Source organism: Camellia sinensis, chromosome 13 (assembly GCF_055761805.1).
Source record: "Camellia sinensis isolate YWXY chromosome 13, ASM5576180v1, whole genome shotgun sequence".
Classification (NCBI taxonomy): Eukaryota; Viridiplantae; Streptophyta; class Magnoliopsida; order Ericales; family Theaceae; genus Camellia; species Camellia sinensis.
In genome coordinates, this window is record NC_138973.1 from 60,818,361 (window position 1) to 60,845,459 (window position 27,099).

Sequence of the window (27,099 nt, forward strand, 5' to 3'; positions counted from 1 at the left end):
ACAACAGTCTCACACTAATCTTGTCACCTCAAGCACAATAATTTATGTACTCTCTCTCTCTCTCTCTCTCTCTCTCTCATTTCTTGTCGCTTTCTCTTTCCATGCCCCTTCTCTTCGACCAACCTTTGTAAATTTCGCTCAGAGAATCGAAACCAAAGCTTCTCTGAATAACCAATTCTCTTCCTTCATATATATATATATATACTTTGTCATCATCTCTCTCTCTCTAGAAATTGCACTTGGGTCTCACACAAAACCTCCATTGATGGGATCCTCATCACCAATCTCAATCCAACAGACTCTCCACCAAGACCCAAATCCCGAATCCTCCCCAAAACCACTTCCCTACAAGAAAAGATTTGTTACTTCTCTAATGGAGGCCGCTACACTCCAAACCCCCTCGTTCCGTGAAGACTCTTATTTTGTTTCCCACCTTAAATCCTCCGAACGCAAAGCTCTCCAAGAGCTTAAAGACAAGCTCATGGCTTCTCATGGTCCAGACTCCGTTTCTGGGTTTTTTGTTGTGGGTGTGTATTACCATTAAATGGTCGCTCATAAGGTAAAAATCTCAATTTGAAAACTGTTTTCTGTGTTTTTGAAACTGGGTTTTGGATTTTGATGTTTTTATTTTCTCGGTTTGTACAAATATTCATCAATGTACCATGGTACTTCAGTGTGTTGTATTCAATGTTCAGTTCATTCCTGACTCAACGAACTAAGAGCAAGTTCGTGATCTCTAAGGAAGGGAATGTTGCAGAGACATTATACAAGTTAGTACAACTCTATTCTCCTTAAATGGATTATGATTTGGGTTTTTAATTTGATCTGTTAAATCATAAATGCTCGTATGTTGTTTCATTGTTTGCCTGTTATCTTCTATTTATAGTATCAAGTTATGAATGTTTCAATTGCTTCATTACAGAGTTGTTTGTTTGTTACTACTCTTTAGAGATCTGGTCTGTTGACTATTGCTCTTTGTGGTCTCTTTGGTTATGTTTTTGTTTTTTGTTTTTTGTTTTCATTTTTGAAAACACGTTTTTCCCTTTTTATTTTATTTTTTTTTGGGGGGGGGGGGGAGGGGTCTCTGCAATTTGTGTATGCCGTTTTTCCTTTTCTTTCTTATATCTGTGTTTAGGATTTTGTTTCATTTTGTTTTGTTTTTCATCAAATTTCATGAAAAACAGAGTAAGGATGGACAGATGTGCTTCTGAGTTAAAACTTTAGGCTTCAGAGTGGTACTTCTTTCCTTTCTAGTTGCCACCTCTGGCTAAGATGACCGCTTCAGTGGTTCTTCCATTTATAGTTTTTACCAACGTAGTTGGCTGAACTCTTTCATTTGTTTTTGTTTTTGTATCAAATTTATTTATTTTTATTATTTCAGTATTCTTATGTTTGGTATATGGCCCGTTTTTGCAGGTCTAAGAATGGTAGATGCTCAGTATAACTTAAATGAGCAACCAAATGAAGGTGGGCTGTTCTTTGGGTTCTTCAACTCCATTTTTCTGGGCAATGGTTTAACTATCGACTGCTAACCCAACTATGCTGTTTCAATATATGTTATAAGGACATAGTCACCAGTCAGACAAATAAGGTCGTTGACATCTAGCATGCCATAGGTTGCCCAATTTGATAACATCCCAAAAATTGAAATTTCAGAAAAGTGTTGATCTCTAGGGCATATGATACAAATTAAATGGTAAAACTGGAGTGCTAAAGTTGCAAAGGTTTGATATCCATTTTATTCTGAATCTCCCTTATCATGTGCAGGCAATTTTGCAACTGGTTTTGAATGTTATATTCTGCTGAAGAATGATGGTAAAACCATTTGTCAGACACGATGCCTTAATCCACTTATTCAAATGTATGAGTATTGTCCTTTACATTTTGTATGCTAATTTGTTGGTTGTTTTTTGGACTTTCTTACATCCAATATTGAATTTACCATTTTTAGGTTGGTTCTTTGCGTGTTAGGTTGATCTTTGACATGTATTTTGGTGCGCTTTTAGAGATTACAAGCCTGTCTCTCATTTTATGCAATACAGTATCACTTTCCATGCAGGTTACTAGTCCCATTTTCTTTTAGAATTGTGTATGCTAATTCTTACGCAGTTACATCTTCTAGTTGGCCAGAGCCCCGAAAGTTGTGATGAAATTTGAAGTTACACATGTCCATGGCTATTCAAGTTTTTGAGTGACAGTTACAACTTCTGTGTGATTAGGCTTGGGTATTAGATTGAATTATTTTTTCTCTTTGTTGGCCATGGGGCACTCCTTGTGATTAGTGCAATTACTGTGCATGAGTCCTATGTTCTTATGCATCTCTTCATAGTACCAGCTTATCTCCCACATGTAGTTATCTTGTTTTTGTAGGAATATTTATATTTTTTTTACAAAGTGATATGGCCTAGAGTTTTACATGTTACTTTTTTGACAATTTTGAGGCTTACACATTGTGTCTTTAAAAGATTGGTATAATTTAGCTTAACCTATAATGAGGTTCAGCCATGTATATATGTAGACAAATTACGAGTAGGGAAATAAATCTAATTAAATTGAACAAGGCATAGAATCCGTGATTGCCTAATCATGGGATATCATTCTAGATATTCTTAAAGTAGGTATTCATACATCTTTTACCTCTTTTCTTATGTGGATTCTTGTTTTCACACTTCTGGAAATAGGTTGTCCCTTGTAGTTTTTTGGTTGGTCCATTTAAGATCTTTTACATTCTTGATCATGAAATTCTACTCACACTAACTATGAAACATTTTGCAGGCCTCTTGTTTGGACCACATCTAATATAGTTCGACAAAAGCCAGATGCTATTGTTTCTGGATTACCTCAATGTATCCTACTCCCTGCTTTTCAAAATTCTCAACAGCAAAATGAGTGGGGATTGTTTTTGGGTTTTCTCCAGAAGTATAAAAGGGTAAAGTTCTGTACATGTTACCTGATATTCATTTTATTTATGTTTAGATGTATACTAAGGCCCTTCCAAATAGCCTAAGTTGACATTTCTAGTGCTTGCTGCTAATTTGAATTGAACTGCCTTAAAGAAATTTTTGTTGCTCACCTGACCACCGTGACATGCATTGAAAGAAACATGTGAATGTTGGAAATTTTTATAAATTTCATTATTTGGCAAGGAAAATTGGTTATTGACACTGTATGTAGCTAGCTTCTTGGATTATGTAATTTTACAAGGAATTGCAGCTTGAATAGCATTTTTCAAAGCCTAAAATTAAAGATGATTTTGCCAAATTTGTCTCAAATAAATGGATTGGTGCTATTATTTTCAGTAGGGTCTTGTTTGGTGTCATAACATATTTCCATTGCTTAATTTTCTCAGAAATGCATTTGTTCTCATTGTTGATTGAGATGTTTAATTATCCATGTGGGATTTGATGACTAACAAAAAAAATGTTGTATTCGATGTTGTTGGGAGTTAGAGCCAGATTTCAGATATAATTTTTATGTTTTTTGTATTTGATGCTATGGTAGTTAAATTTTTATTTTTGTATTTGATTGAGATGTTTAATTATCCATGTGGGATTTGATGACTAACAAAAAAAATGTTGTATTTGATGCTATAGTAGTTAAATTTTTATGTTTTTTTATAATTAACATTAACACATAATTATATTGTCATTAATTATTTTTATTTTTATTTTTCAGATATTTCCCATATAAGAGTGTGTTTCTTGTGGAATGCATGCCTGTGGAGAATATGACTAATTTTTGTTTTTGTTATTTACGAAGAATGATGAGAAAAACATTTAATTTTGGTTTATGTTATTTTGAATTATGAACAAAATCATGTATTTAAACATTATATATGTATTATGGAACATTATGTAGTGGGATAATTTTGTTGATGTGTAATTATGAACGGAAGAATATTTTATTATGGAGAAATTGTTATTTTTATACAGGAATTTTTATATTATTACGCAATTATTATAGAGAAATTTTAATATTTTTAATGATTTTATCGTAGGATGTTTCTTTTCTTTTGTAACGGTACTACACCGTCGCAAAAAACAAAAATTTTTAATATTTTTGTTGATTTTGTTACAGGTTTGACTTTTTGCGACGGCACTAAACTGTCGCAAAAACTAGAAATTTTATTCTTTAAAATAGAAATTTTATTATTTTTTAATACTTTTTGTGACGGCAGTACACTGTCGCAAAAATTGAAATTTTCATATTTTTAATACTTTTTGCTACGGCAACACATCGTCGCAAAAGCAGTGTTCTTGCCGTTGCAAAAAAGAAGACTATTAGCGACGGCTTTTTATGCCGTCTCAAATAACATTTTTAGCGACGGTAAAATAGTGCCGCCACCAAAAAGTCAAGAAATTTCAAACATTATTTGCGACTGTAAAGTGCCGTCGCAAAAGGCAAAAATATCGTCGCAAAACATTAGCGACGACACTGTGCCGTCGCAAAAACTCTTTTGCGATGCCCCCAGTTGCGACCCCCCTCTTGCCGTCGCAAAAAGTTTTTTGCGACAGCATTAGAAGTATTAGCGACGGCATTTTACCGTCGTAAAAAGCTGAAATTTTAGTAGTGAGTACATAGACCCGTATTAATATAAAAGTATATGTATAAAAATAATTATTTTTATTTACATAATTTAAGTAAAAGTAAAATATTTAGTAGCAAAATAAAAATAAAAATTCAACTTTTAACGACCAAAATAATTTTGGTCGCCGAAGAGACTTTCGCGCTAAAAAAGACCACTTTTCGCTACTAAACATATTTTTAGTCGCCAATTGTAGACTTTTTGGCTACTAAATTTTTTTTAGTCACCAAAAAACTTACTTTTGGCTACTAAAAAATGTTTTAGTCAGTAAAACCCACATAATTGGCGACCAAACTTATAATTAGTCGCAAATTGTAGACTTTTTGGCTACTAAATTTTTTTTAGTCTGCAAAAACTGTACTTTTGCCTACTAAAAATGTTTTAGTCAGTAAAACCCACATAATTGGCGACCAAAACTTTAATTAGTCGCCAATTGTTGACTTTTTGGCTACTAAATTTTTTTTAGTCGGCAAAAACTATACTTTTGGCTACTAAAAATGTTTTAGTCGGTAAAACCCATATAATTGGCGAGCAAACTTATTTTTAGTCACCAATTGTAGACTTTTGGCTACTAAATTTTTTTAGTCGCCAAAAGGCTTCACAATTGGCTACTAATGCTTTTTTAGTCGCTGAAAGCTCTACTTTCAGCGACCAAATTCCTTTTAGTCGGGAAATTTGGTCGCCGAATGTGTTTTTTCTTGTAGTGATAGGAAATCAAACCAAATTCCGTATGATACCACAGTGTCCTTAAAATAGATTAGCCGCCTCACCGTGGGTGCTGGAGGAACGTCGACTTCTATCTCCCAAGACAGGATGGTTTAAACCGGCAAACTCAGAAGCACCTTCTGTTAGCTTTGGCGAACCAACAATGGCAGCACTCTCTCACAGTAAGAAATTTCTAGCAAACTGACTAAAGAATGAAAGAAACAATTTCTGTGTTTGAGACTTAACATGAGGGTCTCAATTTATACATGTATAGGAGAGAGAGGAGAAGCCTCTAGCCATTATGGCTGGTCACTAATGCACCATTAACCTCTGCAATAAAGGCAGGAGTTACAAACCCCATTAATGCACTATTAAACTCTGCAATAAAGGCAGAAGTTACAAACCCCATTAATTCTTTCATGAAGCTAACATTATGGGACAATTTTTCATTCAATTCTCAATGGTTTTTGGCCATTTTATTTGTGGTGCAAAGATCTCATTGCAAAGTATCTAGACCCACTTAGACCGAACACAATAGATGGTTGGGACCTACTTTAATATTTAGTTAAATTCATCAAAAATTCATTTTTTCCAACAGCTATCTCTATATTTTCTTCATCACCAAACAAAAAAACCAAAAACAAAAGAGTCTATTTTCTATCTATAAAAGCCTAACCCACTCCACCATTTCCCCCAACAACATTCTCTCTCTCTCTCCCCCCCCCCCAAAAAAAAGAAGAATTGTAAGAGTTTTTTAGGTGTCATTTGAGATGGCTTCAAAGGGTCTCCTCCTCCTCTCCCTCAACCTCCTCTTCTTCACTCTGGTGAGTTCTAATTATGACCCATGCCCACCACCACGACGAAAAACTCCCAAGCACCACCACAAGCGCCCATCTTGGCCCGCTATGGCCACTTGTCCTAGAGACACCCTAAAGTTGGGTGTTTGTGGTAACTTGCTTGATGATTTGGTGCACCTTGTCATCGGAACCCCGCCCAATACTCCATGCTGCACCCAAATTCAGGATCTTGCTGATCTTGAGGCTGCTGTTTGCCTTTGCACTGCCATTAAAGGTAACGTGTTGGGAATTAACCTCAATGTTCCTACTTCATTGAGCGAGCTGCTGAATTGCTGTGGAAAGAATGTCCCAAGTGACTTCCAATGTGCTTAATTAAAGTTTTTGTATTGATCTCATAATTATATCTCTTCCTCGTAAACTCTTCCAGTGTGCTGTTGTATGAGGAACGATCATATGGGTAATCGTTTGAGATGTTACAACTTGATTTATATATCCACCGTATTGTTATCCTTGTTCATAAAGGAGAAAATAATTAAGGATTGCAGGCTTTCAACATCAATAAAATGCGATTATTGATTCTTGTTATTTTGAAAGTTGTTTTGCTTTCTATGATTCCTACTCCATGATTACTTTGGTGTTTCTTTGCAAGTTATGGAGAATATGAGTAAAAAATTTTCTTCTTTAATTCTCTTTTAAAATTATGTGAGTGATTGTTGTTTTGCAATTTTAATTTTCGACACCCTTCGCCCTCCCCTCTAGATTAGGACATTTCTATGATGTTGTTTGATGTTCTGAAAAACTAAAAAGAAGAAAAAAAGATTGCTATATATAATGAAGAGTAATATTAAAATGATTAAATTTTGGACCAGCTTCCCGTTCCGGTTCAGTAATTGAATTGAAGGGTCTTGTTAAGGTAGTGTGGGTTTATTTTGGAATCATCTAAATTGTTTATTTTCTATGTAAAAAAATAAAGTTAATTTGAGTCTATAATAATTCATATACTCCATTGGGATCTCTGAGTCTATTGAAATATTGATAATTCGAATAAATGAAAATATAGACAGGAAAAAGAAAAAAAAAAAAAAGGGAGAAGTAAGCAGTACAAAGTAACCATTTGGTTCACTAGCTTTGTTCTAATCATACGCTGTATGATAATTTTTCTATTCCTTCAAGCAGGCATTTGCTTCTCTAAACATAGGGTTAAAAAAAAAACCCTAATTACAGCATAAACTACAAAGGAAAAAAAATGTAGTCATCAATGAAAAATCTCATCTACCAATGTGAAAGGCTCCATCAGAATTTTAAATATCTGCTAATACTTATTGAGATTTTATCTTTCGATATTGATATTTGTTGATATATTTACTTATACTATTTATGTATGACTGCATTGTTAAAATTAACACGTATTCTGATACTGCTATTTAAAATCATGAGCTCCAAACGCACATTCTGCTTATTCATAGAATAAGGCCTGCGCCCTAGGCCGATGGCTGCTGAAGTTGTTGTACTGCTCATGATGTTGGATTGGGCTGTTCGGCATTTCAAGTCCCTCCCCATGCCCATTTCCAAGATACTGCTGCACCACCAACACTGACATGGTGGCCGCAAAACCTGATGATGCCAACAAATCACCAATTGCACCAAGTTCCGGGCACTCGCTCCAATCTGTCAACCCTGCCATGAGCGGCGACACCATGCCTTGTCCTCTGCCAACTATGAAAAGGTCATATAATGTATTGTCAATCGATCTTATCGCCGCCATGGTATCTTCTCCATTATTTACCACATTTTCTTTGTAAATTATTGAATCGTTCACAGTTCTTGCCCTAAACTCTTTTATATAGTCCTCGTCTAGTTATTTATCTCTATCATTGTCTGTCACCACTGTCAGTGTGGTAGGGCTGTTGGGTTCGGCGCTAGTCTCCACCCTCGTTGGATCAATTGCATTGTCACCGGCGATGAATCGCATGACGGTCAGACTGATTCTGGGATGCTCAGACATCCTCCAAGCATATGATAGTGGCTCTCTGTCATCTGCTCCACCGAAGAACATGACAACAACTTGGTGTGAAACCTGTTAGGATGTTTTAACAAAATCAAAATTATTTTTTAATTTTTTTTTATTTTGTCTAAAGATCAGTACTGTTGAAATTAAGTTCAAAACAGTTGTACAAAATCCAATACAGAATTTATGTTAAATCATTACAGATTTAAACCCATCGATTTTTCAGTTTTGTTACAAAAAAATACTCATTTATTGTGTTAGATTTATAGGGATCATGAAAAAAATGTCATGAAGATGATCAAAAAAGATTCTCCACCTTTAGATTACACATACAATAAAATATTACACACTAATCAAAGGATGAAAAATCTTCATGATACATTTCATGATATTTTTTTCATGATCCCTAACATTACTCTTTTTTTATTTTTAAGGTTGTGTTTAGATTATAAATATAAGAAATGATTTTAGAAGGAAAAGGAAAAACTGAGGAAAATGAAGAAAAAATTAACTTATATTCCAGTCATTACTACTGTCATATTATTTAAATTCCAATTGTTTCATATTTTTTGTCATTTTTATTTATAATATTTGCACTTACTATTTGTGATTGTTATTTTCTAGACTAAGAATAACAATCTCAAACTACTTTTCTTTCTAAATTATAGTAGATCTAGCAAAGAGATGTTAGTGTTACTTGGTTTTGTCAAACAAATTGTTAATATGTTGTTCTCAACTTTTATTTTCCCTCAGTTTATATTATATTTTCTTGTTATTGTTATTGTTATTATAAGATTTTATATAAATATTATTTTGTTAGATTAACAAAAACCTGGTTAGAAGCACCTAAACGGGTCGATCCAGTTAGCCCTCGGTCGACAAGAATCCCCACTGAGCATGGCGTATTAGCCAACATGTTATGGTTGATGGATCGGAATACAGCATTGGCAACCTGCATTCCTCCATCCACCGTTTGCTGTTTGTGAAAAGGAATGATAATGAAGGCAACATGCTTGTCCTCTGCCAAGTTGCAAATGTCCTCGTGCATCATGGTGTAGGGAGAGATGGCGGTGAGAGGGTTGACGGAGACACAAGTGACGCGTTGTTTGAAGTTTTCAAAGGCATTGATAATTTGGTTGGATTGGGCTTGGGTCCAGTTGAGGGCGGGGCTACCAGAGCCTTGGGTGGAGTGGACAATGAGCATGGAAGAGGCTCGACCGGTGAGCTCGACGAGGTGGAGGACGTAGATTCAAAATGGGGAATTTTTTGTGGGGTGGGAGGCTTCGAGGAGTTTGATGATTGTGGGAACATTTCGAGGGGTGTGGATGCAAACTAGTACTCGAAGTTCGGCTTCGGGTTTAAATATCTGGATTGATCTTTGTTTGTAGGGGGCAAACCTTTTTGATGGTTTGTAGATTGTGGTTACAATTGGAGTGATGATCGCAGTCATGGCTACAACTACAATGATCATGATTGCAAATGCTCTGTCATCTAACACCTGCACAACAAAATGAAAAATGAGACTCTCAATTGTGAATTTTTTGTGTAGTGCCATAAAAACAGAATTTTTTCAAAAATTTTCTTTGGGGATAAGATTGTGAGATTGGATTGTCAATCTAAATTTCGTGTTTGGATATAATAGTAGATTAAATTATAATTGTAGTTATTATTATAAAGATTGAATTGTTATCAATAGTCCGGGTTGGGGTCCCTATCCAGCCCGCAAGTAATATGCCCAAGTCCTTATCGATGGATTGAATCTTATGAACGTTGACCAGTTAACGAGTTAGACCGGGCTGGGCTTGCTTAGCAAATTGAAACCATATTCCACTCATATGCCCGATGTTTATTAGTTAAAATCAAAATGAATCGGGCTTGACTGAGACCATTAGACTTATATTATTACCATTTGTACTTTTTCCATTTTCAACATTTAATATTTCCATTAGTTCGTTTGATTGTTTGTTTGTTTGTTTTTTTAAACCTGTTTCATGTATTTTCATTTATTTTTTTCTTTTCCTTGTTACATTTCTCATATAATCGAACAATGATCCTGTAACATAATAAATATTACTGTTGGATTGGAATTAGGCCATTTGACTGTGTGGATTAATAAGTTCTAGAAATGTGTTCTTATGAGTTTTAGTGTCATTTGGGCTTTCTTTAATTTCATGATAATAGGCCCAATTGAATATAGGTTCAAAATTAGGCAATAAGTAAATCGGTGGACAGTGTTGAGTTTGTGCACGAGAATTATTTTCAGTGGACAATTTGGGTTATGGGCTAATGGGATGGTCAGGTTGAGTTTGCCTGTGCTAGATTTTACGGACTTAACTTATGGGCGGGCTCAGATTACAAATTCTTGATCAAAGTCTTAAATTATCTTTTAAGAGTTGGGTTGGAATGGGCTGGGCATTGAAGTGGGTCGAGCCGGGTCAGGCTAGGCCATAGGATAGCTGGGCTAGACTTGGAAATGTTGGGTTTTCTACTTGCGGGCCCACTTGATGACCCTTATGAGAGGCCAACTATAAGGACTATGAGTTTTATTTGTCCCTGTATTTATGCACCTCTTTCTATAGATTTTATCATGGTTATAAAAAAAAAAAATGAATTTCTAACCTCATTTTCTCACTACAAAACAAAAAGAAAAAGAAGAAGAAAGAAGTAGTAGTAGTGAAAATTTATTCATGTAGGATCCATAACTTTGTTGTCTAGTGTTTAAAAGATGGAACTTTGTTGTCTAGGTATGACATTTTTTCTTTCAAAACTGTTAGAGATACTAAAAGAACTATCAAAATTTCCACACAATTATTATGTAAAATTTTTAGTAATTTTTTTGGGTCTTAGTTTTGCTCTTTTTGTTTTATCATACTAGCATGTGAATAATTGAAAAGGTTTCAAGAAGCAAGTACCTGTTGTTCCCTACCAACATTAAGCACAATCATTTCAACAAGGCCTTTGGTATTCATCAGTAAACCTAGTGTAAACGCTTCATAAAATGGCATTTGGTAATACATTGCAACAACTAGAGTCCCTGCAATTTTCCCAAGAAAAGCAAGAACAATAACCAGAATCAAGTACCCCTATGTTATAGCCCCTGTGATCGCCAAAACATTGGTTTTCAACCCACTCATTGCGAAAAACAGAGGAAGAAAAAGCCCCGAAACAAAGTCCTCAAGCGTTTCAACGAGTGTGACACTAAGTTGTCCATTCGAGATAACTAGACCAAACATGAAAGCTCCAAACACAGAATGTGTCCCAATAGCATCGGTTATAAACCCTGCTACCATAACCCCGGTGAGAATCAAACATACGTAGAATTCGTTTATCGCTTCCCCTTCTGGGGTTCGCTTCATCATCCATGTGACCAGCGGTCTCACGAGGAATATGCTACAAACCACGAAAGCCACGCTTGATACGATCACCCAGAGTGCGGCCATTGAAGTTGTGTCATTTTCGGCTAAGGCAATAACGTTAGCTAATAGAATCCAAGCACACACGTCGTTGATAAGAGCGGATGCCATGGCGATCCTGGCTATATTGGAGCTGAGGAGTTTGAGCTCAGCTAGGATGCGAGGGAGGACAGGGAAGGCGGTGACTGAGAGAGCCACACCAAGGAAGAGGATGACAGTGGCTTGGGTTTTTTTGGACGTGTGTGATTTTTGTTACAAGATGAAGGAGAAGGAGATGCCGATGATGAAAGGTAGTATCATGCCTCCAATGGCTATGGCTAGGGCTTTTCTTCCAGTGCGGTGAATTACGGTTAGGTCCATTTCTACTCCGATGAGGAAGAGGAAGTAGAGGAGACCAACGTTTGCCATTGTTTCTATGACCATTACACTTCTTAGAGGGAACACTGCTTTTGCAAATTCTTCACTCTGTCCTAATATTGAAGGACCTAGTACCACTCCACCCTGTGAGCATTGAGCAAGTCATAGGTGATTCTAATTAGTCATAAGTTTATCATTGCTGGAAAACAGACTATTAGTGGCGTTTAAAAAACGCCGCTATAAGTGCCAAAAACGCCTCAAAATCCTTTTGCGACGCTTAGCACCAAACGTCGAGGACGCGGCCGTCGCTAAAGCTTTGTGGCGTTTTAAAAACGTCGTGATATTAGTATAGGCGGCGTTTTAAAAACGCCGCCAAATGTCCTAAATAACAGTACCATGACATCACTGTGATATTTAGCGACGTTTTTAAAACGCCATCTTATCTTTTTAAAAACATATGATCATTAGATTTAGGGTTTAAGTGACGTGATATCCTTTTTCATTTTTTTTTTTTTTTGAAATTGTGCTAATTTTAAACCCATGAAGTAGTATTCAGAGATTTTGAGACAGTTTTCAAACTGCTCTGCAAAAGAAAAACATTATTATAAATGCTTATAGTATGGTAATTTTAAAGAACTCAGTTGAACAGAAGCTAGTGTAAAAGGAAATTGTTGGAGTTCCTAATAATACATCCAAATGCACAATTCATGTAGTCAAGTAGTCTAAGAGAATACAGCAATGAAAGCTTTCCATAAAAAGCAATCTGCCTTCTGAAGCGATGCTCATCACGTGCAACCATTCCACGCATGTCAGCCTGAATAGAAATAGTAGAGGAGCACAATTCTTTATAAGCTTTCCTAGCAAGATGCATACGAAAATCTCTCTGAATTATCAGACAAGAAGCTTCTCTCCTAATGTTCTCGTAAACTTCCCGAGCAAGTTGTCCTGTAATCAGCACAAGGAAAAAATCATTGAGTTATATACTTTCAAGACCTCAACAATGAGCTAATTAAAGAAGTTCAGCTGAAAAGACACATCTAACACAATTAACTACCTCTACACACATATTGAATCCGACCAATAAAGAATCTTTGCATCTTATAATTTGTAAGTTGCAAAGGGTACAGACCAATAACAAGTGCTGTGATATAATCATTTAACATACACAAAATAGGTTCAGAACAACAGTCGAGCAAATCTGAATGCCATTCTCATGGGTAAACTCTTCTCAGATACAGAATTTACGGCAACAGCCTCTGTGACATCAAGCAGATGTTGAATTACTTCACACTCACCCACATCGAAGTAAAATCAATATTATAGCATAATCACAAGTAGGATAGGTAGGAATATTCCCATGTAGGATCTCAATATTAACAATCATGGTATAAACTATAAAGATCTCTCATAAAGAAAAATATATGGAAAAACCATAAAAGGCGAGATACCATAATCTCATAGACTCAACTGAAATTTAGGTACACTAAGGGTTTCCATTACCTCCCTTGCTCATTTTAAAAAACCAACTAAAAAGTCTAAAGCATAATAAAGCTCACACAATCCTTGTTGGCTAATCCTTGGGAAGCAGCAAGACCTTCAGCCATTTGGGCTTGGATGGGGCTCAAGGTGATGCCTTGGCATTAGGCTTCATATTTCCTAGCTAGATATCTAGAACTGCCTCCAATTCCACATCCAATATCAACAATACGCTTAGGTCTCTTCATTGGCTCCTCTGCAAACCAATTCATCAAAACATTAAAATATAAAAAAAAGAAACATGTAGAAGGTGACCTCCATTCACAAATATGCATATGAGAGAATAGTGAATCATGAATCATCAGATTCACTTTATTTAGCATATTATATAATTTTATATATACATCTATAAACTATAAACACATAAAAATACATACAGGATTTAGAATGAAATAAATATCAACATTACTAAATTATATATGTGTATATAGTATATACATATAAAACCACCTATATCAATATAATTGATTGATCATTAACAAAACCTCAAGCTCAGAAGCAACAACTATAGCGATCCCGGTTGTCCCTTTACTGTTCTGTTGTATTCCGGACCTGGTTCCATGGAGTTGGTAGTTGTATCTATCTTGTTGCTATCCTTTAAATCCTTTTGTTTGAGTTTTAGGATGTGTTGGGCTTGGTTGTTACAGGTTGGTAGAGCTTTGGCTCCCATGGTTGTTGCCCAGTTTTTGGATGGTCCGCCCGAGCGGGTCGTTTTGCGCTCGAGCGGGGTTTGCACCCTTCCAGCATTTCATGTCTCTGCAAAACTTCTACAGATGTGTTTTCTACGCTCGAGCGGGTTTCTTGCGCTCGAGCGGGTTTGTTGGCGCTCGAGCGGGTAGTACAGTTTTGGTGTAAGTTCTGGGAGAGGAAAATCTACGCTCGAGCGAACTGGTTTTCGCGGTCGAGCGGATGTACTTTATTCTTGTGTCTTGGCGCTCGAGCGGACATTATTGCGCTCGAGCGTGTCCAGATTTTTGTGCTTGACGCTCGAGCGTTGTGTTTTTCGCTCGAGCGGGAATGTCATATAATAGAGGGCAGCTGGGCATTTTTGAATCACTTTGTACACTTCCTCTCTCTCTCTCTCTCTTGTATTCTAAAAAGATATTTTGAGAGCCTCTCTCTCTAGAAACTCTCTTCTCTCTAGGTATTGATCTAGTAGGAGTGATTTCCTCACCTTCGGTCTTTACGAAAGTTGGGTTGATCATCGAGGGCTACGTTTTGATCCGAAAATATTGAGTTTTGGAGCACGTTGAGTTTCTTCATATTCTTCCCTTGAACTCCGAATTTGAGGTAGGGATTCCTACTCACTCTTATGGTCTTTGACATAGATCTTTGGTTGTTTTGATAAAGTGTTAAAGTTAGGAAAATTTGGGACCTAGGATTTCAAAATGCTAAAAGAGGGTTTGCTATTTTGATCCTAAAATGGGTATTGTTGGGTTTCAAAATAATGATATTGTCGTTGTTTGTTGATATATAGGCCATTGGGCCAATATTGGGAAATGGGGTAGAAAACCCTAATTTGTGGTGTAAATTAATTGGTATAATTAATTTGGGAAATTGTGGACTTATGGAATTGTGTTGGAAAAAATGAAATTGGCTCATTATATGGTAGAATAGTGGAATTGGATTTGTTAATCGCTCACTTTTGAAAACATTGATATTTTATCTGTTGGAGCTTTTATTATTTGTTTAGAAATAAGTGCTTGGGCTACCGGTGGAGGGTAGTTTTGATTGTTGTAGACAATGCATGATGATTAGGCAAACTAAAACTAATCAATTGGTTATGTCATAGAGTATGACGGTTGATAGAATACATTAACATTATGTATTGATTGATTGTGTATATGACCTATGTGTATATACGTTGTGTGTGTGGGAGGAGATAGGGGATGTACTCCACGGTTTAGGGGAAGATAGGGGATGGACCTCTGAACCGGATGTTGTTTAGGAGGAGATAGGGGATGGACTTCACTGATACAGCTCATATGCTTGTCAGATAGCGTGGTGATACAGCTCATATGCTTATCTATGGAAGTGTCGATATAGCTCATATGCTTATCTGTTGAAGTGTGGATACAGCTGGTATGCTTATCTGTTGAGATGTCGATATAGCTAGTAGGCTTATCTATTGTGTAATGAGAAACGTTTAATATGAGTCATTGTCTCATAAGTGGTTGGCCAGGTTCTGAGCCATCAATATAAATTGTGAAATTGTTAAGAAATGGAAAATGAAATGAAACATGGCCATAGTGATTATAAAAATGGAAATGGGTTATGAATTGATTTATGGAAATTGAACATTTATCAATTGCTAATGTCTTAGTTATTGCTCATACTGTGTTTAGCATATCTCTACTGGGCGTTGGCTCACCCTATATGGGACATTATTTTCAGGTACAGGTAGCATGCCTCCTCCAAGGACATAGCCTGGATGATGACGAGAGTTGAAGACTCTTTTGTTTATTTGTTTGTATTACACGTACATCTAGCCAAGGGCTTATTTTGTATAGAGTTAGTACTCTACTTTTGTGTAACCAAGTGTTGACTTGGAAAGCTGTAAGCCCATAGGGCATTTGCTTTTGTTGTTAACATGTAATACCGTTGTAAAGTTTACTCTGATGAAATGAAATGGTTGGTTTCTTTTATATCAATGCATGTCAAAAGAGATGGATTTTATGTATTTTCGGGGCGTTACAACAACAAAGCCCAGATGGAGAGCAATGACTAGCAGAAAAAACTACCTTAAAGGTTTCTGTAGCATCGGCAGCAACATCGAAATTTGCAAGTTGTATATAGTCAAAAGCAATCAAACGTGAATAAACCTATTGCGTCTGCAGATTTGCAACCAGCAGGGTGGCATCCTTACGGGCCTATTAAAAATAATCTTTTCATAATAAGCAACAGCAATTAAGAAAATTAAACAAAACACAAAAGTATGAGTGAGAAAAAAATATTCATTAACTCAACCATGAAGAAAATAGACAAATAAATTAATGAAGCTAATTCTATTCTGCAACTTGACATAGTTACCAACCAATTAGATGATATTCCATACTCAATGGAGATAAATGGTTCTTGCTTTTAAAGCGCACACATAAATTTAATTGGATTTATTAAGCAATTTTCACTCTGCTAAGATGTAATGAAAGGCTGAAGTTACTAAATTTACACTAAATTACACTGACATCAACTGAAAGAGTCCATAATTACCTATCTTGGTGAAGAGATTGCTTTTCTCCTTCAAGAAAGTAGCACGATTAGAGCCTTCCAACAATGTCTACTCTATTAGGACTTCCAAAATCATATATGGTCATAGTTGAGTTGGAGAGTTGACAAGAAATTAAAAACTTTACAATGATTAAAACCAATTCCACCATCTAAAATAGGTAAATAATTGCAAGCTCCAGCACCATAACACAGTTACTTAAATTGAACAACATACCTCACTGCATTCACCTCATAACCTTCGCAAATAAAAATTGGACTGGGAGACTAACACTCTTCAGTAGATCTTTTAGCATTTTGTAATGCTCAATTATTTCTTCATTGGTAGGATATATGATGAATCTATTATACTATTAAAGGAAGCATGAAAACTATAAATTTGTCTTAAGTTAAGAAATTTCTCCACACAAGAAATTCAACTATATTGAAATTGAAAGCTCTTTGCACCTCCTTTCCAGCTGAAGCTTGTGAAAATAGCATCAGGCACTGTTGTTGGAAAAAAATGATGCCCCAACTACCTAAATCCTCTTCCAGAGGAGCTCCTACCTGAAAAAGAGTGGCGAAGGATTTCCAAACAAATTATTAGAACCAAGAACATTAATACTATAAGCGTAAATTTAACACCAGAAATTTTTGATAACCTGTTTCTTTGAGCTTCATAACTTATGCAAGCACCCAGAAATTTTTGATAACCCGTTTCTCAGAGCTTCATAACTTATACCAGGTCCCGTCTTCCTTTGCACCCAACTCACAATAGCATCCCTACAAAAGATGAGTAATAAGACAATAAGACAATAGTACTGTTCCATATTGTTCCAACCACCTACATGAAGACAAATTGATCCAAATGAATTCCAAGGAACAAAAGTAAAAACCAGAAATCTTCCACTGCAGAGAAAATATATGAGCTACCACCACAAATTACCACAAGTATAGCATACCAATATGTAACAGAATTCGAAACCAACTAAATAAAATTTACAGGCAAACAATCTCTAGATCAAGGAGAGATGGGCAGGCTGACAAAGCTGCACAAAGTGCTGCGTTATCCATTCTTTCAATATTGTAAAGGTGCAACCTCCTCAAAAGAACCCTTCAAATTCCAAGACAAAGAAACAAAGTCAATATAATATATATATATATATATATATATTATATGGCGAGAATTTCCCTGGGCATGGGCACATGCACCAATAAGGAATTTTAGATAAGCCCAAAAAAGCCCCATCGCGCTTAGGACAAATTTATAGTATATATATATCATCCAACCCCTTCAATTGACCCACCAAAAATATACCAATGATAATATACAAGAAAATTTCCTTAGAACCATACCCAGGAGGATCGATGTCCCCACTTAAAGAGCCCAAACAAGACCTAGTGAGAATACATGACGTTGTTTGAATTGCTGAATTCTAGGGTTTGCAGTTTAATGTTTCAATTAATTACTTCAATCAATCATCTAAGAATAAAAAAAGCAACTAAATTAGGAAATATATTGTTATTGGTCCCAGCAAAATATAACTATTGATATTGGAGAAGCACTAAAATCAAACTTGTCTTATTTAATTCTAAAATAAGACTAAAATATCAAATATTACCATGAACATTCATTTTTATTTCTTATCTCTTCTGTATATATGTCTATATATCTATATAAACCCTATCACTTATAAATCATTATCCATAATATACTATACCATCTTTCATTTTTATTAGTATTGTCATTTTTAAAGTTGTAAAATTAATATAGAAGGTCTTTAGTATAAAATTTAGAGAGACACACCCATTTTCCCTAACAGAATGCCTAAAACAGCCCTTGCTTCTCCAGGTTTTCCCTCATTCTTTTTGTCCTTGTCTCGGGCCTGACAAAACACAGCATGATGAATGGAAGAAGCAGAAACACTTAAAACACAACAATTAGTGCAAATATGTACCAACCTTCCATTTAAATCTACATCTAACACGCTCCTTTGAGCTTCTGTCAGCTTTCCAACATATCTCCATATGTCATCACCTATGAAAAAATTGAGTCAGACAGCCTAAGCAGCTGACACCAAAGAATACAATAAACATTGTAAGAAAACTACTAAATAAATAATTTTCCGTAAGCATTGGCATTTCTTCCCAAAGTTAAAATTAATGGAAAAAAGATTAAAACAAACACAAGACCTAGAAGCAATCAATTAAAAATTAAGCAGGATTTAAAACTTCAAGCCCTTATGTATTCTAAGAAACCAAACACCAAATAAAGTCTATAGCTTGATAAGAGCAAAACTCACCAAAGATCTTATAACCTGTAGCTAGAGTATTTAAAGCAGCCTTCCGAATTTCACCATCTCGTTCTGCTGTTAGGCTTGCAACAAGCTGCAAGGATTTTAACTGTCCCACAATCTGTAGGCAAATTATAGAAGACTCAGTACCTTCCAAAGAAGAAAAAAGATCAAAAAGCATTCCATATGTTACCTCTGCTCCATGGTTATCAATTAAGAATCCAACAAGATCCACACACTCAATCTGGGTTCGATTGTTTCTGGAACGCAAATCCTCTCTGAAATACTTCACAAGATCATTCTATGGCATAGAAACAATCAAGGAACCTGCCAAATTCAGAGAGATCTAACAGCAAAGCAAGAAACCATCCGTTGAATGCTCAAAAGCACATAGCTCAAGATCTTGTATTTGAGTGAGAGAAAGAGAGAGCAACTAACCTTTAATCGAAGAAGACGAAGAGTTCCAAATCCACGGAGATAAATCATGGAGCTATGCTCAAAATCAAACTTCGAAATCGCAATCCGAGATGAATCACCGAACTGAAGAAAAATCGAAGAAGAATCACTGAACTTAAGAAGAATCTAGAGAGATTTGAGTAAGAGAAAGAGAGAGGAACTAACCTCTGATTGAAGAAGACGAAGAGTTCCAAATCCACGGAGATGAATCACGGATCTATGCTCAAAATCAAACTTCGAAATTGCAATCCCGAGATGAATCACCGAACTGAAGAAGAATCGAAGCAGAATCACTGAACCGAAGAAGAATCGAGAGAGAGAGAGAGAGATTTGAGTGAGTGACAAGGAGACGGCAGTGCTCAAAACAGGGTTTTCAAAATATAAGTTTAAAGAGATAGAAGAGGGTGTGAAGAGAGACAAGGAAGAGGGTGTGAAGAGAGACAGGGTTTGGAGGCGCTTTTTAAACGTCTTCTATTTACAAAACGGTACCGTTTCACCTAACAACAAAGGCGACGTTTAAAAAACACCGTTAATTATAAAAAAAAGTGATGTTTAACAAAACGTCGTTAATTAAACGCCGTTAAATCCTCATTTTCCTCCGTTAATTATCAAAAAAAGTGATGTTTAACAAAACGTCGTTAATTAAACGCCGTTAAATCCTCATTTTCCTATAGGGGGAGAGGAGAAGCAATTTCTGTGTTTGAGACTTGACAAGAGGGTCTCAATTTATACATATATAGGGGAGAGAGGAGAAGCCTCCAACCTTTATGGTTGGTCACTAATACACCATTAACCTCTGCAATAAAGGCAGGAGTTACAAACCCCATTAATGCACTATTAAACTCTGCAATAAAGGTAGAAGTTACAAACCCCATTAACTCTTTCATGAAGCTAACTTTATGGGGCAATTTCTCATTCAATTCTCAATGGTTTTTGGCCATTCTATTTGTGGTGTAAAGATCTTATTGCAAAGTATCTAGATCCACTTAGACCCAACACAATAGATGGTTGGGACCCACTTCAATATTTAGTTAAAGTCACCAAAAATTCATTTTTTCCAACAATCTCCCACAAGAATAAAAATTGACCAAATGACTCAACAAAGGGACACCGTTCAACAAAGACTCAGAGGGAGAGCACACAGACTAACCCTGCATCAGAAAAGGTAGCTGTTGGCCTTGAACCTTTCATAGTGACAACCTATCGGATTTACTGGCTGACCAGTGAACGTGATGTCTTGAACTGTTCTGCCGTTTTTGTAAACCGAGATAATAGACCTCACACAGGAGTTAGTCCAACCATTGTTCTTGTTCTCACTTATGTGTCCAGTATGGCTCTGGAACACTAGCTTGGTTTAGTGAGTGGTTTTAAAGAATTCAGCCTTACCAATTCTTAAAGAAGCGGCCCCACTTCGCACTCACATAGGTGACCTATATAAGGTATCTCATTATACCCCGGTTGACTATCATATGAGAGGTCATTAAAAGCATTAGCTTAACCTTCTACCCCCATCGGGTATCACTGCACAAAGGAATGGACAAGAGGATTTACCTCTTTAGTGACTCATCCATTACATGAAATTAGGTTGTCCCTTTGAACCTAGATCTTGGGATCTCCAGTCAACTAGGTTGGGTTTTCTGTTCCGGTAACATTACTAAAGGCCTTAACCTCATTCATCTTGATGATGTTTCTACTAACTCTCGAGTTAACCCTTTGGTTAGCGGATCCGCAATGTTGTCCTTAGACTTTACATAGTATAGAGAGACAATTCCATTAGAGAGTAGTTGTCGTATGGAATTATGTCTACGACGGATATGTCTAGACTTTCCATTATACATATGACTCTGCGCCCGTCTAATCACCGATTGGCTATCGCAATGAATACAGATAGCAGGCACAGGTTTCTGCCAACGTGGAATATTCTCAACGAACTGGCGAAGCCATTTAGCCTCTTCAGTTACTTTATCCAACGCAATAAACTCAGATTCCATCGTTAATCTCGATATACACGTTTGCTTGGAAGATTTCCAAGACACGGCTGCCCCTCCGAGGGTAAACACATAACCACTAGTGGATTTGGAGTCTTTTATATCAGATATCCAGTTAGCGTCACTATACCCTTCTAGTACCGCTGGGTATCTGGTATAATGCAGCCCATAATCCCGGGTGCAGCATTGATAACCTAACACGCGCATAATGCCTCTCCAATGAGTGGCATTAGGATTACTCGTGTATCTACTAAGCCTGCTAATAGAGTAGGCTATATCCGGCCTTGTACAACTCATCAGATACATCAAACTTCCAATGACCCGAGAATATTTTAGCTGAGAGACACTCTCACCATTATTCTTGGTCAAATGTAGACTCACGTCTATTGGTGTCTAAGACACACTCGTATCTGATTTACTAAATTTCTCAAGTATCTTCTCAACATAGTGAGACTGAGAAAGTACAATACCACTAGATGTTTTGATAATCTTAATACCTAGAATGACATCTGCAAGGCCCATATCTTTCATGTCAAACTTTGAGTTTAATAATCTCTTGGTAGTTTGAACCATTTCATCATTACTACCAACAATGAGTATGTCGTCTACGTATAGACACAAAATGACATAACCTCTGTCAGTGCCTTTAACATATATGCATTTGTCACACTCATTGATTCTAAATCTATTTGACAACATAACATTGTCAAACTTCTCATGCCATTGCTTAGGCAGTTGTTTCAAACCATATAATGACTTGACAAGCTTACAGACTTTCTTATTTTTCCCTGGAGCTGAAAACCCCCCGGGTTGTTCCATGTAGATTTCTTCATCTAAATCTCCATTTAAGAAAGCTGTCTTTATATCCATTTGATATATCTCTAGACCACGTAAAGCGGTTATCGCAATCACCATGCGAATAGATGTAATTCTTGTCACAAGTGAATACATATCAAAATAATCCAGGCCTTCTCGCTGCCTATATCCTTTGATAACTAGTCTAGCTTTATATTTATCAATTGACCCATCAGCCTTCATCTTTGTTCTAAAGATCCACTTACTCCCCAAGGCCTTACTGCCTGGGGTTAGATCAACCAACTCCCAAGTATGGTTCTGTAAGATGGAGTCAATTTCAATTTTAATAGCTTCTTTCCATAAGGGATTTTTTGGTGAAGTCACCGCTTCATGAAAACTTCGAGGTTCTCCCTCTAACATATAAGTCAAGAAGTCCGGGCCAAAGGACTTGGTAGTCCTAGCCCTCTTACTCCTTCTCGGCTCATCGACTTTCTCATCTTGATCATCTACTTGATCATCATCTTGATCATTATCTTCAAGTTCCTTCTCAGAACTTTGATCCTCCCCTCAGGTTCGGCAAGGAAATGTGTTTTCAAAGAAAGACGCATTCCTTGACTCCATTATGGTATTCTTATGGATATTTGAAATATCAGACTTGTGCACAAGGAGTCTATATGCACTACTATTCTATGCATAAGCAATGAATATACAATCCACGATTTTGGACCTATCCTAACCCGCTTGGGTGTAGGTATCACCACTTTTGCAAGACAACCCATATTCATAGGAAATTATAAGAAGGCTTCCAGCCTTTCCAGAACTCATATGGAGTCTTGTCTACTTTTTTTCCAAGGGATTCTATTTAGAGTGTAATTCGCAAAGAGAATTGCTTCCCCCCACAAGTTCTGTGGCAATCCAGAACTTAGCAACATTGCATTCATTATCTTCTTTAGTGTCCTATTTTTCCGTTCAGCAATCCTATTTCACTGAGGAGAATAAGGCACCATAGTTTGGTAGATAATTCCAAATTGAGTACAAATCTCCATAAACGATAATTCATACTCACCACCACGATCACTTCTTAAAACCTCAATCTTGCGGCCTAATTGATTCTCAACTTCATTCTTATAAAGAACAAATTTGTCAATAGCCTCATTTTTGCTTTTGAGCAAATAGACATAACAATATTTAGTGCAATCTTCAACAGAAGTGATGAAATATTTATTGCCACCATGTGATTGTATAAACTTTAAGTCACACACATCACTATGCACTAAGTCCAACGGCTTTGAACTTCTTTCAACAGAATGAAATGAAGATCTTGTCAACTTCGCTTCAATACAAGTCTCACACTTGTGTTTTGGATTAATCTTAAAAGATGGTATATGATCTAACTTAATTAATCTACGTAAAGATTCAAAGTTCACATGTCCTAGTCTATCATGCCATAAATTAGAAGACTCAAGCATGTAAGCAGAAGAAGATGCATTTTTATTTATCTTTCGGATAACAATCATTACATTGAGTTTAAACATACCCCCCAACATATTACCCTTACCTACATACACTCTGCTCTTGGTCAAAACGACCTTGTCAGACTCAAAAACCAAGTGAGAACTATGTTTGCTAAGAAGAGACCCTGAGACAAGATTCTTACGAATGTCCGGAACATATAGAACTTCGTTCAAGGTCAGCTCCTTTCTTGAAGTCAACTTCAGGACCACCTTTCCTTTTCCCTCAACAATCAAGGTAGCAGAGTTTCCCATAAACAACTTCTCACCGTTTGTAACCGGCTCGAAAGTTGTAAACAGCTCCTTCTCGGAACAGATGTGGCGTGCAGCCCCAGCATCAATCCATCATTCTCTTGGATTTGAACCCACTAGATTCACCTTAGAGACAACGGCAGACAAGTGCATATCATCCTTCTCGTGGGAGTGCTCTTGTATATCTGGCATATGAGCACGAGATTTGGTCTTGTATGGCTTCTTCTGCTTGTGGCAGTCACTAGCCTGATGCCCCTCGCTACCACAGTTGTAGCACTTCCTTAAGAACCGATAACCAGGTTCTTGCGGCTTGTATGCCGGCTTCTTTGCAACACTACCCCTTGGCCCCAGCTTTGAGCCCTTGTTCACAGGAGGCTTCTTCCTCACCCCAGAAGATTTACCATGCTCGATGTTATTAGCCTTCACAGAGGAGGTACTCCCTCTTTTCTTTCTATTATCCTCCTTAATTCAGAGTCAGACAATTAGTTATTCAACAGACATTTCCTTCTGCTTATGCTTCAAGCAGTTCTTGAAGTCCTTCTAACCATTGGGAAGTTTCTCAATGATCACAGCAACTTGGAATGACTCGTTCAATGGCATCCCCTCAGCATGAATCTCATGCAAGATCACTTGGAACTCTTGGAACAGTTTTTGAATCGATCATTTTAAAGTCCAAGAACCGGCCAACTACAAATTTCTTTGCCCTGGCATCCTCAGTCCTGTATTTCTTGTCCAGAGATTCCCATAACTCCTTTGCTGGGCTCATGGCACAAAATACACTGTATGGTGAGTCTGCTAAGCTGTTGAACACATAGTTCCAGCAAAGATAGTCTGTCTGCTTCCATGTGTCAAACGCCATGACTTTCTGCCTGTATGGCTCATTCTTTGCCAGAACTGGAGGATCCTCGCTCAAAACCTTTGCAAGGTTCAATGTGATCAAGTAGAACAACATCTTTTGCTGCCATCTCTTGAAGTTCACCCTAGGAAATTTCTCTGGGTACTCATGATGACTGAGCGGTCCTCTTAGAACAGCCGGAATAACACCAGGGTTGACCACAGAGGTCACAACAGTAGGGGTTGGCAACCTAGTTGCCCGGAGTTCAGATCCCCACCAACGTTAGCAGTAGCAGTAGCATTAGTGATAGAGGCCATTTCTGAAAATTACACCAGAATATCACGTTCTGTGTTTTTCAGAATTGAAACTTAATACTGGAAAATCCCATTGTTGAAAAGTTAATTCAAAATTAGTCTCACCACTAAACCTAGAATCGAACATGGTCAAGAATGTTCCCAGGAAGACTGGAAGGGTCACAATGGTCGCACTTAAAATCCAGTTAACCTTTTGACAAAACTTTCAAGAGCATGTTAACTCCTAGTTCGTGAGAAACAATTTTTAAAATTAAATTTCCAAGGGATGAACTAGGTTAAAACAAACCAAGGTCCAAAACTTTTACAAGCAATGTAAAACAATTGCTACAACATTATAAGCAAAGAAAACTTGCTTTTACAAACTTGGCAAACAAACCAAATAAATCTCAAGACAAAAATTGTTTCAAATATAAAGGAAAAATAAACCAATCCAATTGAGGATTATAAGTAGTCCATAAAATTCCTTTCCACGCTTAGGTATGCCTACAAAGAAAGTTAGTAGCAAACGACAACATAATACAAAGCAACTAATCTAAAGAAATTGTATATACAATCAAATATTATTTAACTTTCTAGCAAATCATAGAATAGAAAAATAAATAATGAATTAAGATACTATACAAGTTACAAAGCCTTATAACTCCAAAATAACTTACAAAACTTACAACTCTAACTATTAAATTACAAATTAATTGCCTTGAATTATATAAGAATTTAATTCACAATAACCATGTAAATAAATATAAGCAAGTTACACAAATTTTATTACTCCAAAATAAATAAATTTAATTCAAAATTTAATTCATCCAATTAAATCACACACTATTTATGGAAATAAATACATAAGTTACAAACCTGAAAATTTATAATCTCAAATACTAAAATTAAATTTATTGCCATGAGTTATATAACAATTATTAAATAATAAACATGGAAATAACTTATGTGTATAATTCTAGAAAACTAGAAGCAATTTCACATGCAAATTAGATAGTACAGCTAGAAGCATGCAAAACCAAAATATACATATGCAACATTAGTCAATTAGGATGAAACCAGTAGCATTCATCCTATTCCTATATGAAATTCATAGTCCAATTATGACAATCATATATGAAACTATAAATAATGAGCTTATTATTATACAAAAGTATATACTAATGTACATGGGAAAAGAAAAACCAGTGAACTATTACAAATATTAAATAGACTGTAGACATACACAATAGCATCAAATCTTGTTGGTATTACACAAAACACAAAAAAACCTCACGCCATGTTTTATAGAACCACATAGAAACCAATACAGCAGCATTCATATGAAATTAATTTTATAATCAAGCACTATAATATTAGAAACAGTGGTCTATACACCATTTTGATCTTCCAGAACCAAACATTTATTGCATAATACAATATCCTAATCATGACTTTTAGATAATTCTTGACATATTCTGCAAACATGCTATTACACACATAGAAACGAAAATAAACAATTCTGAGCAACAAGTTTTTATGATCAGTATGCAATAGTCACATATGTAACAATATGATGCAACAGTGGGCTAACAGATATAAATTACGTATGAATCTATTTATTTTTTCCATGAAAAATACATAATCTGTTTTAAGATTGTTGTTTAAATTGGGTAATTGAAACAAAATAAATAAATTCATGCTTTATTAAATTAACTAAAAGAACATCAAATAAAACCATACTTGATAAATTACATCATAGAGCATAAATATGAAACAAGACTAATATAAGAACATATTTAATCTGAATACGAAAATACACTACAAAAAAAGTCACTTTTAGCTACTAAAATATTAGTCGCCAATTGTCTGTTTTTTGGTCATCAAAGCCATTCTGCGACAAAAAATTTTGGTCGCTACATTTGTCGCCAAAACCCTGTCAGGAAAGGTTTTGGAGGGTTTTGCCGACTAAAAAACCTTTGGTCGGCAAAAAGCAAGTCTTTAGCGACCAAAATTTTGGTCACCAATAGTCAATTATATTTCTTTAAAATCATACATTCACCGACCAATGTT

General features: G+C 36.1%; 1 long non-coding RNA gene and 2 pseudogenes across 1 annotated transcript; 2 read left to right on the forward strand and 1 right to left on the reverse strand.

Moving 5' to 3' along the window:
* Positions 1-670: 670 nt before the first annotated feature.
* Positions 671-2,410, forward strand: LOC145805835 (uncharacterized). Its single transcript, XR_014347987.1, has 3 exons — positions 671-770; positions 1,417-1,467; positions 1,768-2,410. It is a non-coding gene; the product is annotated as an uncharacterized LOC145805835 (long non-coding RNA).
* Positions 2,411-6,060: 3,650 nt separating this feature from the next.
* Positions 6,061-6,459, forward strand: LOC145805432 (putative lipid-binding protein AIR1 pseudogene; annotated as a pseudogene).
* A 1,084-nt stretch (positions 6,460-7,543) lies between these two features.
* On the reverse strand, positions 7,544-21,346 carry LOC114309158 (cation/H(+) antiporter 15-like; annotated as a pseudogene).
* Between the last annotated feature and the right edge of the window lie 5,753 nt (positions 21,347-27,099).